Here is a 14,345-nt window from a genome sequence, read left to right as displayed (position 1 = left end):
AGTCGCCACCAATATATTTATCCCATAAGGGAAAGGAATATCAGAAAACCTAACAAAGGAAGGAACAGGGTCTTGCGACCAGAGAATCAAGGTACGGGAGTCGGTTACGCAAGGGGAAGGTATTAGCACCCCTCGCGCCCATCGTACTCGATGGTATCCACCTATGTTTGTTTCTATCTAAAGGGTGTGTATCTATGTTTATGTCTAAATGCGAAATGAATGCAAAATGTAGGGAAAATAAAGAATTGTACTCGCACGGGCCCTACCCCGCTGCCTACGTATCCTTTTCAGGAATCAGAGTTACCGTAGCTCGGCTCACGATTTTCTGTTTGTTTTGTGTTTTTTAATTGGGCGGAGTCAACGTTCGCGCTTTTGCATAAGGGATCGACCTAGGATGCGTGCAAGCGGAAATGACATTGCCCTTAGGTGCCAACGAGACAAAAGAGAAAGAAATGATTGGTTTGTGTCTTTTAGGATAGATGAGTGGTGAACAGTTCCCAATACCGGGCCACTCACCACTTTCTCTACTTTGCTTTAGTCTGAACCATTGTTATGTGTTTTAAAGTGTTTTTGGTTGTGTATTTTTTAAGGGAATTTACTTCACGATTCGAATCACATAAAATGTATAATGATCGAGAAGCAGATTAGGGAATGAATCCCACTCGCTTCTATCCCATTATGTAATGTTTGAGAAACAGATTAGAGAATGAATCTCACTCATTTCTCTCCCATTAATTAATGTTTGAGAAACAGATTAGGGAATGAATCCCACTCGTTTCTCTCCCATTAAGTAGTGATCGAGAAACAGATTAGGGAATGAATCCCACTCGTTTCTATGCCACTAAGTGATTGAGAAATAGATTAGGGAATGAATCCCACTCATTTCTCTATCACTTGCTTAATGTGATTCGCATCTTCCTTTTATTAATGTTTTAAAGAGTTGGAAAGAAAAAGAATGCAATAGGGAACTAATCTTAAATTCTAGTCTAAGTTGTCTATACAAGTCTAAATCCTAATGTTAACATGGGATAGGTTCTAAGAGGAGCAATAAAAGGTACTTAACAAAAATAGGCCTAAAATAAGGCCGAGAATACGAGCAATAAAATCACACAAGCATCATACAAAAATGAATATGGAAATAGTACAAAAGCGATTCAAGCATCAATGCGAACTTAAACTAAAAACTACTATTTTTTATGGCATTTTTGTGAGAAAATTAATGTCAACAAACATCTAAAAAAAAAACTAACAAAATGTTAAAGGTTTTATCATGTTTTTATCAACTAAAAATAATAGGAGAAAAAAACTATATGAAGAAAACTAAGATCTAGCATGAACTAGTGTGGTCAGGGGGGTACACACTGAAATTAATGGTGCTGGAAGTAGTATGGGCGCAGGGCTGGTACAAGGGCCCAACAGGTTTTTGTTTCAGCTTGGTTCTTTATCAAAAAAGTGATGATGGACCTCAGGGGGTGTGTTAGTGAATTCGGCCCACGATGTTTTCATGCTACTAACTTCAGAACCAGGATACATGGGCTCAGGGTTGTGTGATTAGCAAATCGTAGGCCTAGGGTTGATGGATCAGCATGCAGATTTTTGTTTCAGGTTTTTTAGTAAGAAGCAATGTATAATATGGGCCAAAAAAGGGGGTGGGATAGCACTGCCCCAAAGAGTGTTTTTTGTGTACAATTTCTATCTGCCAAAAATGGCGTGACGGGCTAAGAGGGAGGTGTATAAGCATGATTCTGTCAAGGCCCAGGGATTTAGGATCCATCACGTTTTCACTATGTCAATTAACATCATCTAATCAAGGAGTTAATTCACTTAATGCCCAATTAATGATAATTAAAGTCAGATTTATTCAATTAATAAAAACACTTTAATCAAAATTAAAAAAGGGGAAATAGGGTTACTTGAAGAGCGACGATTGGAGTCTCATCTCCTTCTCCCTCATGGACTCACGGCGGCGCCGGAACGAGGCTCTCCCTCTTTTCCGAACAAACATCGATACGCCACCGTCTGGCCGCACCTCCCAGTCTCGATTCACTCTCCAAATCTTGACTCCGTTCTTAAACTTTCCGTTCTCAATCTCGTCTTTCGAAGTCTCTCCGATTCAAACTCTTGCCTTCTCTATCAGAATCGACACGGTCAAGCTCTTTCTTCTTCCTTCTTTTCGTCCTTATGCTTCTGTTATCATTGTTACTGATACGCTTGATCTTCTTGGGTAGAAGTCTTCTGTATGCGATCGCCACGGAGGTGTTGTGGTTGTTCACAGATCAGAACTCGTTGTCGAGTGGTGCGAGAATGATGAAGATGAATGTCGTTGAAGCCAGCAAGAACGATTGTGCAGGTTCCGTGAAGGAGCAATATTCGTTTTCTTTTTTGTAATCGTTGAAGAATCATGAAGGTGACTGTGGTTGATGATTCGTTGAAGAACTGCTACGAGGATGATGAAGAGTTGATTCGAAGGTGATGATTGATTGGGGATTATTTTTTGGTTTTCTTCTGCAGATTCATTGAGATTTTGGTAATTGAATCAAGAGATTTTTCTTGCAGGATTTTGGAAGATGAATGAAATTGAGAGAAGATTGAAGATGTGTTCTGAGAACTGATTTTTGTGAAGAATTGGATGAAGGTTGATGTTGAGGTTATGGAGAAGATTGAAGGAGATGATGAGTGAAGCAGAAAAATGGTGGAGTGAAAGAATGGTTGAGAGAGAGCTTGAAGAATGAAGAAGACCTCTGTTATATAGAGATGAAGAAGATCGGTTTTGAAGGTTAGTTATATTCTGATTTCTCAGTTACAGCTCTGTTTCAATCTGTTAGAGTGATAGGGTTTGTAACTGTTTTTGGAAGTTAGTTATGGTGGTTACATTCTGTTTGGACAGTTATATACGGTTATGATGTTAGGAAAAGTTAGGGTAGTTATTTGGCTATGACTGAAAGTTAGAGGAATGGTTAGAATTAGTTTGAATGAGGGCTGAAAGTTAGTAAACTGTTAGAGATTTTTGTTAGGTGGTTTTCATGTGTGCAATATATGTGTATGCTACTGCTGTGACTTGATTCTATTGATGCAGGGCTGTTTGGTAAGCTCATGAAGTTAATGAATGAATTGCTTCAAGCTGAATAGAACACGGCATTTGGACTCGGTCTGTCAATTGTTAGTTGTAGCAACACGTTTTGTAAATCTTGGTTTTGATGTGGAGGCTAGATATTGAATGGTAAGAAAGTATACTGAATGTGGACTGTGTTGGTTTAGTATGGAACTGTTTGGTATCTGATTTTTCTAGACTGGTTTTGATTTGAGTTTAATGTTGCAGGCAAATTTGGTAATGGTTATATGATGGTTAATTTAATAACTGATGGATATGTAACTGACTTTTGTGTTGCATCGTTTCCGATGTGGTTTATGTATGTATGCGATTAGGGCTGGTTAGCAGATATGCAGAGCTTGACTGGTATTGTATATGGCTGAACTGCATTTTTATGGACCAAGACTTATTTCAAATGCATTTGGAGTGGATGTATGTGTTGATGCAGAATTTTGTTTTTTTCTTTACTTGATGCAGGGCTGATATATGGTGCAGGAGCCGGTTTTACACAGGTTGCTTTGGGTCTTGAAAGGAGTACTTGAAGGATTCATCACTCTTTGAGCTGCTTATTCATGAAAACTCAGCCATGATCTGGTGTAAACTCTCAGCAAAATTCTGTCAGAGACGCTGCCTTCTTGTCAACTTCATTGTTCTCCGTATTGGCGTTCACATTTTGACAGCACCTTTTCTTGTATAATTTTGTAGGGTCTGGATATTTGTATATTGATGGCTGTATGTATCTTTTTGTAGTTTTAAGTAACTTTGTATGTATTGTAATGAAGTGTAACATTGAGTGTATGGAAGTGCAATGCAATTGGTTTTTTTTGCAGTGCGAATTGAAACGGTATGTGATGGTCTTCACTGAATGATGTAATTGAACAGGCTCTTGTAAATACAATGAAGTTTGATAATGGGATTTGTGTTGTTTGACTTTGAATGATTGATTGAATCATTTGGACTCTTGAACTTGAATGGTTAGCACAACTTGAATTTGTAAGAAAACTTTGTCTTGTGATTTTAGAATTCAAATGACTTCTTCTTCAAAAATTGTTTTCTCCTTCAAGTCTGAAGCTTTAAATTTCCCCTTTCTTTGACTTTATATCCATAAAATCCATGGTGCACAAACTCTTGCGTTCGAAACAACATAATTATCCTGACCAAGGTCTCTCCTAGTCCACCTCTTGTGTCACTGCACTCGTACCATAATAATGCCTTGCATCTTTGAATAAGTTCCGAACCTAACCAAATAGTTCCCTGATATCCCATACTTGCCATGCCCTTGTATTCCAACCCACCTCAACAACAATGCATTTGAAGGAATCCTTTGTAGATACGAATTGATCGTTGTTGATGGACTACAATCTCAAACACAACGAGTAAGAAAACATGACTCAGCGATCCCCAGTTAAACTTTTGATGGATGCACCTTGTAGCTTGAAGAAGTATGCGAATCAACCATAATATGCGTTTTAGTGCATACAGAGAAACCAGACGAGACAAGCTTATCTGAAGTAGAAACCTCAAAGCTATAGAGATACCTTATGCTTTCAAAATCCTTGATCCCAAAGCCAAGTTATTGATTAATGGATGCATGATGTGTTAAATGACCTAGTGGAGGTATGCAGATGAAATGCGAAGCTAAAGCCAGTTAGAAATTAATGGGTAGGACAAATTTGGGGTATGGCAGCTGCCCCTATTTAATCGTCTTAAACCTGAAGGCGAGATTGGCGCTAGCCTTTCGAGCATTCGAGGTAGAAGAAGACTAAATATCAAAGTACCAGAAATTTGTCTTGAAAGTAAGATGGTGTAAGTGTTATCCTTATTTTTTGTTTTTTGTTTTGATATTTGCTGGGGAAAGAGATTTTTTTGTTTTGTTTTTTTCTGGTGGAAAAGTTTATGGTGAATAATGGTTGAATGGAGATAGCTTGTAACGTAGCCAAAGTGCCAATACAAGGTTCTCGATGGAAATGATTGTTGTATGAAACTATGATTTGAAAGTATGGGTCCGATGGAAAGATGGGATCTACTGATCTATAAAGAAAACAAGGATAAATGACTAGAAACTAGGGTAAGATCAACGGACCTACGACCCACAAGAATTGAAAAAGATGAGGATAAGGTCGACAGACCTACGATCCACAAGAACTGAAAAAGGTGAGGATAAGGTCAACGGGCCTAAGATCCACAAGAATTGGAAAAGATGAGGATAAGGTCAACGGACCTACGATCCACAAGAAAGAGATGAGGATAAGGTCAACGGACCTACGATCCACAAGAAAGAGATGAGGATAAGGTCAACGGACCTACGATCCACAAGAATTGAAAGGATGAGGATAAGGTCAACGGACCTACGATCCACAAGAATTGAAAGGATGAGGATAAGGTCAACGGACCTACGATCCACAGGAATTGGCAAAGATGAGGATAAGGTCAACGGACCTACGATCCACAAGAAAGAGATGAGGATAAGGTCAACGGACCTACGATCCACAAGAATTGAAAGGATGAGGATAAGGTCAACGGACCTACGATCCACAAGAATTGAAAGGATGAGGATAAGGTCAACGGACCTACGATCCACAAGAAATGAAAAGGATGAGGATAAGGTCAACGGACCTACGATCCACAAGAATTGAAAGAAAGGATAAACATCAACACTGGGGTTGGCGGACATCAACGCTGAGGTTGGAGCATATCAACACTGAGGTTGTGAGAGGGAGGGCGTCGACACTGAGGTCGAGGACATCAACACTGAGGTTGTGACGAGAAAAGATAAACATCAACAGAGGTTGTGAATGACGATTGGCATCAACGCAGAGGTCGGCGAAGGAATGATAGGCATCAACACTGAGGTTGGACAAGGAGAGGATAGACATCAACACTGAGGTTGGAAAAGAAAGGTATCGACACTAAGGTCAAGGGAAGAAAGAATTAATATCAACACTGAGGTTGGGGATTGGGAATTAGTTTTGAAACGGTTTGTCGGGACGGAAGGCAAAGGATACACAACACGGGGGTTGGATCTAAAAATTTTCCCGTACGAGGGGAGAGATCACGGAGACTAGTGACGACTAGACTCGATCAAAAGACATAATCACGAAGATGTTGATGCTTGCGAAGCATAAGAATTACATTAGTCCCTCAGGCCAAAGGCGGGGTGTAACTCTTCAAGAGTGGCAATCGTTCGAATTACCACACACCAAGTATGGTTATTCAAACGATTGAAAAATGAGATGGATTGAATGCCCACCCTCATTCGCACTCTAATTTGCACGCAACATACGGGAAATAACCATCACAAGACTAGAGACGACTAGACTCGACAAGAAGGCGATAGTAACCACTGGGGATTACGGGAATATCGATGCTTACGAAGCATAAGAATTACATTAATCCCTCAGGCCAAAGGCGGGGTGTAACTCTTCAAGAGCGACAATCGTTCGAATTGCCACACACCAAGTATGGTTATTCAAACGATTGAAAAATGAGATGGGTTGAATGCCCATCCTCATTCACGCTCTAATCTGCATGCAGCATACGGGAAATAACCTCGGAGACAACGATTCCGACGAAGAAAGACATTGTATCCGATCCACATTAGGGAGAGAACATGAGACTTCTTTTGGGGATTGAGGATACCAGGTATTGGCACCATGGTTTGAGGAGATTTGTGATGTAGTAGCAGATATCAATCGGAGTTTGTGAGGATAACATTTTCTGTGGGGATGTATCATTGTCTTGATTGAGCGTTGGTTATATTATCTGGCTTATGCTTTGTATGCATGTTTGAATTTTTTGTATGGCGTAATGATCCACTTTAATGGAAATGCTACATTTTTGAAGATGTAATGTTTTATGCAATGTATTCTATATGCAAGGTGCCAAATAAAGGCGTTATGATGGAGAAGCGTGATTATTGGGGGTCCGTTGCTTGTTGTCTTGAGCTATCAATATGAATCGGCGTTGGAAACCATGCGGTACCAAAGATCATTGGAAACCGCGCTGAGGGTTGAAATTTAGCTTCGTTGGGGAGGAAGTGACTTCGTTTGACTTTCCCTACATCTTGAATTGCTTGGGGATGATGAGTTTGAGGAGATTCCCTCGATTCACCATGTTGAGGATGAGAAATTCAGATAATGAGACCAGGTCGGGGGAAGTGGAACAACTCTTATGAGAAACAATCTCATGTGCTTGGGGAGAGGCCAAAGTTCCAGGAGGAATAAACTCCTATGATCATGGAGAGACAATAAAACTCAGAAGATTGTGCCCCAAGCTTGGTGAACTACAAAGGAATTTGCCCCAAAGGATCCTTGGAGAGATTTGTCAAATCTCGACGTAACTGCCCCAGATTGGTTGAACCCAAGAGAGATTCCTTGACTTAACTGCCCCCAGATTGATGGAAGCTTGAATGGATGCCTCAGTTGACAGAGTCTTCACACAACTTGCCCCTTGGAGTAATCAGCCTTTGAAGTGAATGACTCATGGAATCGATCAACTTTTTCTGCAGTTGTTCATTGTTTGGTCTTCCTTGATGTCAAGTATTTATTCACAAGTAAAAGATATTTGTTTTGAAGATGATAATCTTAATGCAATGCTTATGCTAGCTTCAAGATCAAAGTTATTAAAACAAAGTTGTGACATTCAGTGTTTGAATTATTTGTCATATCGATATCAACATACATGGTAAGTAAACATCTAGAAGTCAGTTTTACACAACTTGCTTTTGAAATAAACCCTGCTTCAATTAGGTCTTTTAAGGGTTGTAACGTGGTCTGGTTCACGGTTTTAGAAAGAAAGGATTTAAGGCTCAAAGTCTAACCTAACCCACCCATTCTTCGTGATGTTCTCCAGTCCTAAGTTCAACTTAACCTGATACGAGCGTCCATCCTTCAAGAGGAGTTTGAGATGGTTGAGGAATCAATGAAGTTCTTGGACATGGCAGCCATTTACTTTTTGTTTTTGGGGTCTGATCACACGACTTTGTTCTTTTGATGAGGATCTTTATATTGTACTCCTCGTTTTCTGCTTCTACTTTTCTTTTTTTTTGTCTCCCTAACTTTTGCCTGGACAAATTCTTTTGAATTTTATTTTGGAGTCCGGCGGGATGCCCTAATTTTTGCCTAAGTCACTCGTTTTCAAGTTATTGACTTAGCGGGCTCTTTTTTCTTTTTTCATTCATTTTTGAACAAGTCGTGTGATCCTGAATCTTGGATTTGTGGGAGGTGATTGTGACTGCCTCATTCTTAGATTGATGAGGGATTACCATTGTGGTATTGAATTTTCTCAACCTTTTGAAAGATAACCATTGTTGTATCTTTGGATGCACACTCCTGATGAATTTTGATTATTCGATCAAGTTAATTGAACGCTACCCTGCCCCTGGGTTAAATGTGAGGGTTTTTTTTTTTGGTTTTTTTTTTGTATAGAAAAGAAACTCCTACTTCGAGGCTCAAAGGGGTTAACGAGGGTCTATCTCCCTTATATCTCCGGTGTTTGGGGATTTGAAACAATGCCTGTACATCCTCAGTGGGGTTTTATTCAAAAGCATACAATTAGAGATTTTTCATTTTTATTATCTTTTTCATCATTCTCCTTTTGATGTTTTTTGCTTAATCAAGAGTTTGATATCGATAGACAGAAATATATGAGTGAACACGAATGGATTGATTTGAAACTAGCATATGCAGTGCATTTTTATTTTTATTAAAAACAAACAAGTTTTACATGGAAGTAACTTTTAACAAAACAAGGAAAATTACAAATGAAAATGCAAAAATGAATTGATGATTGCCATAGTTGAGGAGGCTTGACTCCGTCTGGACTTGTTGATCTTGAATACTTTTTGCAGCTTCTTACAAACACTTCAGATTACTTCAAAAGAAAACTCCGACGAAGTTACCCAAGAGTTGTAAACTTTTGCCTTACTTTAGGGATTCGAGCAATGCGAGTGACGCAATGCTCAAGATAAGAGCCTGTCTTGCTTATCCCTCGTGCGGGAGCCCCATGAACCTTTCAATTTATGTGAAGACCATTTGGAGTGAATGATATCGCTTTGGAGTCAATGAGGTCTTGGACTTTGTGTTTCAAAATATTACAATCCTCAGTTGAATGTCCAGATGTCCCAGAATGGTACTCACATTTTGCATTTAAGTCATATCCTTGAGGAATCGGTGTTGGAGGGGGCTTAGCCTCCCTTAGTTCGACCAAAGATTCATTGAGTAAATGGGAGAGCAGTTGGCTGTAGGTCATAGGAATCGGGTCAATCTTTCTTGGTGGTCTTCTCGGCCTTCGTGGACCTTGTTGTTGGTAATTTTGGTGATAGTTAAGAACATGAACCTGAGGATAAGCAGGGAGTTCTTCTTCTCTATTCTCTGAAATTGCATTTGTTTCACTTTTCTCTTCTTCAATGAATTCAGAAGCATTGGCCATATCTTGGATTTTACCCATCTTTAAGGCGTTTTCAATTCGTTCTCCTACGACAACCAAATTTGAAAATTCGGAGGAAGCACATCCAATCATCATGTTCAGATAAGGATCTTTCAGAGTATTCATGAACATGTCTACAAGCTCTCGTTCCAAAAGAGGAGGTTGGACTCTGGAAGCTAATTCTCTCCACCTTTGTGCATACTCTTTAAAAGACTCATCAACCTTCTGAGTTAAACTTTGGAGTTGTAGTCTAGTAGGAGCCATGTCACTGTTGTACTTGTAATGCTTGAGAAAAGCCTCTGCTAATTCATCCCATGTGCGGACATGGGTTCGTTCAAGCCGTGTATACCATTCAAGAGATGCCCCACTGAGGCTATCCTGAAAGAAGTGCATGAGAAGCTTATCATTTTCTGCATATGGTGCCATCTTGTTGCAGAATGCCTTGATGTGACTCATCGGACAAGTGGTACCCTTGTATTTCTCAAAACTGGGGACTTTGAACTTAGCGGGAATCTTAATATCAGGCACTAGGCACAAATCAATAGCATTTAAACCAGAGGAGCTTCGACCTTCTAAAGCGTTCAACCTTTCTTCCAGGAGATGGAATTTTCTCTCATTTTCCTCTATCGGGAACTTGAAAGCTTCAAGTTCAGAATCGTTCTCATGATGTGAATCCTCCTTGTTGGGAACTTCCACGGGCACAGGTTTTGATCCTCCATTAGCAACAGTAGTCGGAGTAACATTAGTCAACTTAGCAACACCTTGTCTGAGCTCTTCTTGCCCCTGAATAACAACATGGAGAGTCTCCAAGAGTTGGGTCATCCTTTCCCCCATAGTATCCATGTCCTTACGAAGTTCAACCTGATTCTGTTCAAGACGGTCCATGATTATCCTCTATTTAATCCTTGTATGATACAGATGCAGGGAAGTCAAATTTGTTGATGAAGTAGAAATCTGGATTGAAAAGGACCCCAATAAGCTTCTGATAGAACTATGAAATGCATGATAATATGAATGCAATGTTTCATTTATGAGAGATCCTAAAGTCTTTTCACACACTTTCATTCTTCTTTTTTGGAATTAAAGCTTCTTTTTTTGTATAGAATATCTTTTCTTTTCTTTTTTGCTTTTCTATTTCCTTTTCTTTTTCTCCTTCTTTTTTTTTGGAAATAGACTTTAGGATCTTTCATAAATGGAGTGGATAAAACAATGATGTTATGCAATGCAAAGGCATGGGATCAAGGTCCATATAATCTTAGTAACCACCATACAAACTTCTGAATAACTGATACAGGTCAAATGTCACAGGATCAAAAGTCCGACACCTTTTTGAATACCAGGAAAACCAATAGTCACCAACAGAACAGAATAGTCACCAACGGTACCTGTCATGTATATCCCACCCCACTCACAGGTGAATCTAGGTCAAGGTGGGTCAATGGCTTCCAGCGTTATCAGTTCTCCTGAAACACCATCATTGTCGCAAATACATGCCAACAACGGTATCTCATTTGAACCTCGACTGGTTGTGGGTCTCATGATCGCAATCAACAGAACCTGACATTCTGTTGGCGTCATGACTATCCACTCTGTCCTAGGTATCCTATGTGTCACTCTGGCCTGGGTATTGGGCCTTTTACCTCATAGAACATCCCACCCAACCTGCAAACAGTGAAAATATGTGGCCCCCACGGGGACCCATAATATAGTCCAGATGCATGCGGAAAATAAATATGATATGCGAGCGGGAAAGTAAACAGGACATGCGAAACATAAAATAAATACATAAAATAAATAAAGGCACGTATAGACAAAACATAGCACACCCAGTAAATAAACAAACAAACGGATAGGCTAGGATCGACTCACTAAGGATGGACCAGCAACAGGTCTAGCAACATCCCCAGCAGAGTCGCCAGCTGTCGCACGCTCGCGAAAAATGAACAGAGTCGCCACCAATATATTTATCCCATAAGGGAAAGGAATATCAGAAAACCTAACAAAGGAAGGAACAGGGTCTTGCGACCAGAGAATCAAGGTACGGGAGTCGGTTACGCAAGGGGAAGGTATTAGCACCCCTCGCGCCCATCGTACTCGATGGTATCCACCTATGTTTGTTTCTATCTAAAGGGTGTGTATCTATGTCTATGTCTAAATGCGAAATGAATGCAAAATGTAGGGAAAATAAAGAATTGTACTCGCACGGGCCCTACCCCGCTGCCTACGTATCCTTTTCAGGAATCAGAGTTACCGTAGCTCGGCTCACGATTTTCTGTTTGTTTTGTGTTTTTTAATTGGGCGGAGTCAACGTTCGCGCTTTTGCAAAAGTGATCGACCTAGGATGCGTGCAAGCGGAAATGACATTGCCCTTAGGTGCCAACGAGACAAAAGAGAAAGAAATGATTGGTTTGTGTCTTTTAGGATAGATGAGTGGTGAACAGTTCCCAATACCGGGCCACTCACCACTTTCTCTACTTTGCTTTAGTCTGAACCATTGTTATGTGTTTTAAAGTGTTTTTGGTTGTGTATTTTTTAAGGGAATTTACTTCACGATTCGAATCACATAAAATGTATAATGATCGAGAAGCAGATTAGGGAATGAATCCCACTCGCTTCTATCCCATTATGTAATGTTTGAGAAACAGATTAGAGAATGAATCTCACTCATTTCTCTCCCATTAATTAATGTTTGAGAAACAGATTAGGGAATGAATCCCACTCGTTTCTCTCCCATTAAGTAGTGACCGAGAAACAGATTAGGGAATGAATCCCACTCGTTTCTATGCCACTAAGTGATTGAGAAATAGATTAGGGAATGAATCCCACTCATTTCTCTATCACTTGCTTAATGTGATTCGCATCTTCCTTTTATTAATGTTTTAAAGAGTTGGAAAGAAAAAGAATGCAATAGGGAACTAATCTTAAATTCTAGTCTAAGTTGTCTATACAAGTCTAAATCCTAATGTTAACATGGGATAGGTTCTAAGAGGAGCAATAAAAGGTACTTAACAAAAATAGGCCTAAAATAAGGCCGAGAATACGAGCAATAAAATCACACAAGCATCATACAAAAATGAATATGGAAATAGTACAAAAACGATTCAAGCATCAATGCGAACTTAAACTAAAAACTACTATTTTTTATGGCATTTTTGTGAGAAAATTAATGTCAACAAACATCTAAAAAAAAAAACTAACAAAATGTTAAAGGTTTTATCATGTTTTTATCAACTAAAAATAATAGGAGAAAAAAACTATATGAAGAAAACTAAGATCTAGCATGACCTAGTGTGGTCAGGGGGGTACACACTGAAATTAATGGTGCTGGAAGTAGTATGGGCGCAGGGCTGGTACAGGGGCCCAACAGGTTTTTGTTTCAGCTTGGTTCTTTATCAAAAAAGTGATGATGGACCTCAGGGGGTGTGTTAGTGAATTCGGCCCACGATGTTTTCATGCTACTAACTTCAGAACCAGGATACATGGGCTCAGGGTTGTGTGATTAGCAAATCGTAGGCCTAGGGTTGATGGATCAGCATGCAGATTTTTGTTTCAGGTTTTTTAGTAAGAAGCAATGTATAATATGGGCCAAAAAGGGGGTGGGATAGCACTGGCCCAAAGAGTGTTTTTTGTGTACAATTTCTATCTGCCAAAAATGGCGTGACGGGCTAAGAGGGAGGTGTATAAGCATGATTCTGTCAAGGCCTAGGGATTTAGGATCCATCACGTTTTCACTATGTCAATTAACATCATCTAATCAAGGAGTTAATTCACTTAATGCCCAATTAATGATAATTAAAGTCAGATTTATTCAATTAATAAAAACACTTTAATCAAAATTAAAAAAAGGGAAATAGGGTTACTTGAAGAGCGACGAATGGAGTCTCATCTCCTTCTCCCTCATGGACTCACGGCGGCGCCGGAACGAGGCTCTCCCTCTTCTCCGAACAAACATCGATACGCCACCGTCTGGCCGCACCTCCCAGTCTCGATTCACTCTCCAAATCTTGACTCCGTTCTTAAACTTTCCGTTCTCAATCTTGTCTTTCGAAGTCTCTCCGAATCAAACTCTTGCCTTCTCTATCAGAATCGACACGGTCAAGCTCTTTCTTCTTCCTTCTTTTCGTCCTTATGCTTCTGTTATCATTGTTACTGATACGCTTGATCTTGTTGTGTAGAAGTCTTCTGTATGCGATCGCCACGGAGGTGTTGTGGTTGTTCACAGATCAGAACTCGTTGTCGAGTGGTGCGAGAATGATGAAGATGAATGTCGTTGAAGCCAGCAAGAACGATTGTGCAGGTTCCGTGAAGGAGCAATATTCGTTTTCTTTTTTGTAATCGTTGAAGAATCATGAAGGTGACTGTGGTTGATGATTCGTTGAAGAACTGCTACGAGGATGATGAAGAGTTGATTCGAAGGTGATGATTGATTGGGGATTATTTTTTGGTTTTCTTCTGCAGATTCATTGAGATTTTGGTAATTGAATCAAGAGATTTTTCTTGCAGGATTTTGGAAGATGAATGAAATTGAGAGAAGATTGAAGATGTGTTCTGAGAACTGATTTTTGTGAAGAATTGGATGAAGGTTGATGTTGAGGTTATGGAGAAGATTGAAGGAGATGATGAGTGAAGCAGAAAAATGGTGGAGTGAAAGAATGGTTGAGAGAGAGCTTGAAGAATGAAGAAGACCTCTGTTATATAGAGATGAAGAAGATCGGTTTTGAAGGTTAGTTATATTCTGATTTCTCAGTTACAGCTCTGTTTCAATCTGTTAGAGTGATAGGGTTTGTAACTGTTTTTGGAAGTTAGTTATGGTGGTTACATTCTGTTT

At 39.7% G+C, this 14,345-nt stretch overlaps 2 long non-coding RNA genes across 2 annotated transcripts; both read left to right on the top strand.

Moving 5' to 3' along the window:
- Positions 1 to 2,087: 2,087 nt before the first annotated feature.
- LOC131643158 (uncharacterized) lies at positions 2,088 to 2,647 on the top strand. The gene is made up of 3 exons (XR_009296141.1): positions 2,088 to 2,147; positions 2,229 to 2,469; positions 2,557 to 2,647. It is a non-coding gene; the product is annotated as an uncharacterized LOC131643158 (long non-coding RNA).
- A 10,896-nt stretch (positions 2,648 to 13,543) lies between these two features.
- LOC131643260 (uncharacterized) lies at positions 13,544 to 14,110 on the top strand. The gene is made up of 3 exons (XR_009296163.1): positions 13,544 to 13,611; positions 13,693 to 13,933; positions 14,021 to 14,110. It is a non-coding gene; the product is annotated as an uncharacterized LOC131643260 (long non-coding RNA).
- Positions 14,111 to 14,345: the final 235 nt, after the last annotated feature.

Source organism: Vicia villosa, unplaced genomic scaffold (genome assembly GCF_029867415.1).
Source record: "Vicia villosa cultivar HV-30 ecotype Madison, WI unplaced genomic scaffold, Vvil1.0 scaffold8, whole genome shotgun sequence".
Classification (NCBI taxonomy): domain Eukaryota; kingdom Viridiplantae; phylum Streptophyta; class Magnoliopsida; order Fabales; family Fabaceae; genus Vicia; species Vicia villosa.
This window is presented reverse-complemented; position numbering and strand designations above follow the sequence as displayed.